This window comes from Lutra lutra, chromosome 3 (assembly GCF_902655055.1).
Source record: "Lutra lutra chromosome 3, mLutLut1.2, whole genome shotgun sequence".
NCBI classification, from domain to species: Eukaryota; Metazoa; Chordata; class Mammalia; order Carnivora; family Mustelidae; genus Lutra; species Lutra lutra.
The window spans coordinates 116,533,126-116,537,459 of NC_062280.1; the positions used below are offsets into that span (position 1 = coordinate 116,533,126).

Below are 4,334 nucleotides of genomic sequence, written 5' to 3' on the forward strand. Positions count from 1 at the left end.
TGGGTTAAGCCTCTGCCTTCAGCTCAAGTCATGATCTCAGGGTCCTGGGATCAAGCCTCACTCAGGCTCTCTGTTCAGCAGGGAACCTGTTACCCACCCCCCAACCCCGCCTGCCTCTCTGCCAACTTGTGATCTCTGTCAAATAAATAAATAAAATCTTTAAATAATATATGTCTCAAAGTGATATTAATTTTCATCTTAAGAAACTAGAAAGAGCAAATGAGACACAAGTCAACCAAAAGGAAGATATAATAAAGCAAAAGTAGAAGCAATATTCTTGAAAAGAGAAAGACAATAAACAATAAAACGAATGAAACAGAATACTAATTACTAAGAAGGATCAATATAATCACTAAGCTCTAATGATATGTCTTAAGAAAAAAAGAATGTAAAAATAAACTATATTAGCAAGAAAGAAGGGGACATCCAGAAGGTCATCCTAATATTAATAGGTTAATGAGGGAATATTCGTAACAACTTGGTGTTCATCAATTCAGAAATCTGGATGAAATGGACAAATTTCTTGAATGGCACAAGGTACCAAAGATTGCTCAAGAAGACATATATTACTAGAATCACATGTTTCTATATATAGAATATAATTCTATATTTATTGAGTTCATTATAATGTGATACTATATTTACTAAGGAAATTGAATTTTAAGTCAATAGCTTTCTACCATCAAAAACCAACAACCAAAAACATGCAACAAAAACAATTTTAAGCCCAGATACATCACTAGTGAATTTTACCGAAGTAACATTAGCAGTATAGAAGCCTCCAGAAAGTAGAGGGCAAAGAACACACCCTTCATGAATAGAGACATAAAAATACTCAAAAAATACTACAGATAGAATCCAGAAATGTATAACACATCAGGGCATTATCTCAGGCATGCAGGAATGCATTTTCACATATGAAAACAAATCAGATTACTTTGCCATTTAATAAGCTGAAGAAAAAAAAAACATACAGCCACCTCAATAGAAACAGACAATACCTCTGATATAATTCAATAATTCCTTTATGACAAATACCTTCACAAACTAATAATAAAAGGAAACTTTCTCAACCTGATGATGAACATCTGCAAAAGAAAAAAAAAAGCAACAACAAAACTACAGCTAAATCTTGCTTCATGACAAATGAATAAATGCTTCCCTCTTATATCAGGATGAAAAGAAGTGTTCTTCTCTCACTGTTCCTAATGAAAATCACAATGGTGGTCCTAGCCAGTGCCAAAGGGAAAAAAGACAGGAAGTGGAAGAAATAAAGAAGATAGAAAGGAAAGAAGGAAGGATGGAAAGAGTGAAAGAAAGAGAGAGAGAGAAAGAAAGAATGAAAGAAAGAAAGAAAAAGGGAGAAGTCAAAGTGACTTAACTCACTTACAACATGATGTTCTACATGGAAATAGCTTAAAAAGTCTACAAGAAAACCTACTAGTGCCCATAAATGAATTCTGATATAATGAGGTATAATAGAAGTATGGAAAAAATCCATCATATTTCACATTTAAGTAATTGTAATTAGAAATTTAAATAGTACCAAATACAATTGTAGCAAAAAATATTTAGAAGTATTATTCACACTTAAATACATTTGCACAGTATACTTAAGATTTATATAATAAAACACTGAAAACATTGAAATCAAAGACATAGATAAGTGGAGAAATGTACTGTGCTCATAAATGAGTTAAAATGCTTAATATTTCAATTCTCCCCAGATTTATTTACACTTTCAATTCACTTCTAATTAAAAATCCAAGCAAGGTAAGTGAAAAAAGTCAAGCAGAGAAAGATTATTACCAGATGATTTAACTCATATATGGAACATAAGGAATAGAATGGAGGACCACAGGGAAAGGGAGGGAAAACTAAGTGGGAAGAAATGAGAGAAGGAGACAAACCATGAGAGACTCTGGACTCTGGGAAGCAGACTGAGGGTTACAGAAGTGGGGGAGGAGGAGGTAACCAGGTGATGGGTAGTAAAGAGTGCACACGTGGTGATGAGCACTGGGTGTTATAGGCAACTAACGAATCATTGAACACTACATCAAAAACTAATGATGTACAATGTTGGATAATTGAACATAATAATAAAAAAAATTTTTTAAGATTCCAAGCAAGTTATTTTGTTTATTTGCCTGTTTGCATTGTAGAGAGCAACAAGCTGATATCAAAATATATATGGAGGTGGCTCATTCCAGATGGTGCCGCTCAACCAGATGCCTAACAACAACTCTTCAGCAAAAGCCCTTGTCAGTTTAAAAGAGGGAAGCTTATCTGACACATGGAATGAAAAGTATAGCTCTTTACAAAAACAAACAAACAAACAAACAAAAAAACAAAACAAAAAAAAACACAAAGCAAAACAAAAACAAACAAACAAAAAAAAACCCCACACCTGTTTGGAAAGCAGGCATATGGGCTCCGCTGTGGAGATGCCTTTCAGAAATTCAAAATGAAGTTGACTCTTTTCCAATGAAGATGACAGACAGATAAATAAAGGTCACCCAAAAGGAACAGGAAAGTTGCAGTGGTCCCACCAAAATTTACAGCAATGATGTCCACATCAGATAAGAAAGCCTCACAGAAGATTGGTTTCTAATTACATAACCTACTCAAGCTTCCCAAAGCACATAAATGGTGCATATATGAATGGTTCTATTCAACTATAGATAAGCAACTGTTTGAAGGCGATGATGACTTCTGTGTCTTTCTGAAGGAATCCTTTCCTAACTTAAAAACAAGAAAGTTACAAGGGTAGAATGGGGAATAATCAGGCGACTTATGGGAAATCCACGGAGACTTTCTTGTGCATTTTTTGAGGAAGAGGACCAGCATTAAAACAGAAACGACAGAAAATACTACTCTCTCAACAAAGGCAAATTGCAGATGTTTCCCAGTTCGAATATCTCCCAGATGAAATTCCTTTGCCCCTGTTTATTGGAACCAAAGTTATAGCTCGATTACGTGGTGTTCATGATGGTCTCTTCACTGGACAAATAGTTGCTGTGGATACTTTTAATCCTCCTTATAGAGTTATTTTTGATAGGGCAGGGCTCGGCACCCATACCATCCCTGACTATGAAGTTCTTAGTAATGAGCTGCATGAGACGATGCCAGTTACTGCCTTTGACAAAAACAGGGGCCTTCTTGATTCTTTATGACTCCACCATGGTTACATTACACTCCTCCTCTCCAGTCACCAATTACGGATAATGATCCTGTACTAGCACAGTCACCGTGGAGAAGTAAGATTTCTGGCTCTGACACTGAAACGCTAGGTCATTTTCCAGTACAATTCCTCATCCAAGTGAACACTTTGTCAAAAATTCTCATGATTAAAAAGGAACATATCAGAAACATAAGAGCAATGCCCACAGAAGCAGAAAAATTGAAATCCTATTGCATGGCCATTGGCATTGAATTTCGGCAGAGTTACGCAACCATCATTCTGGAGCTTGAGCAACTCAACAAGGACCTCAACAAAGTTTTGCATGAAGTGCAGCACTGCTATGAGCCCGCTCCATCCAGACCAGGGCAGGCAGCCTGAGGACCAACCCACAGAGAGGAGACAGAGGTGTGAGGAGGAAGCCCAGGAGCTTGTTCCGCAGCCAGCTCCTCCACTAGATGGCTCTGTGTTGAGAATGAAATTCCGACAGATTTAATCTTCAGCTCACTCCTATCTTATTACAAATTAAGTGTCTGGCAGAAGGAGGAGAGTTGAATTCCTTTGAGTTCAAATCACTTACAGATTCATTAAATGATATCAAGAGTACAATAGATGCTTCTACTACCAGTTGCTTTCCCAATAATGTAGAAATCCATGTTTCACACATTCAGAGTGGCCTGAACCAGATGGGAAGCCTGCAGGCCTTCTCTGCCAAGGACACCAAGAGAGACTGAGAAGCAGCCTTCCCTGTTCCAGCCACACAGGACACTAGCACCCCTTCACTTCGGCTTCCATCACCAAATGACCCACGTGCTGGAAAACAAGGGAACTGTACACCTCCAGTGAAGACATTGGAACGAACATACTGTCGTGCTTCTTGAACCACCACTGCTGACCAGCATTCTATTTATTTTTCTTCCTATGATTCAGCTGCAGTAGCATCACTTATGTTACTGTCTGAAACTAAGATGCTTTCATGGACGAGTGTGCTGACTCCTTTATCAACATGCATGAATTCAGCCGACAGGCGCAGACAGCTGTTTCTGGGGTCTGCGAGCCCAGACACGAGCCTCCTGTGCGGAGCTAGGTCCTGAGGGTTTTAGTGCCAGCAGGTCAGCTCCTCTCCCTGCAGGCTCTGGAAAAGAGCACCCTCCAG

The 4,334-nt window shown here is 38.2% G+C and overlaps 1 pseudogene; it reads left to right on the forward strand.

Annotated features, from left to right (window-relative positions):
• Positions 1-2,204: 2,204 nt before the first annotated feature.
• LOC125095527 (protein lin-9 homolog) lies at positions 2,205-3,912 on the forward strand (annotated as a pseudogene).
• The last annotated feature ends 422 nt before the right edge of the window (positions 3,913-4,334 follow it).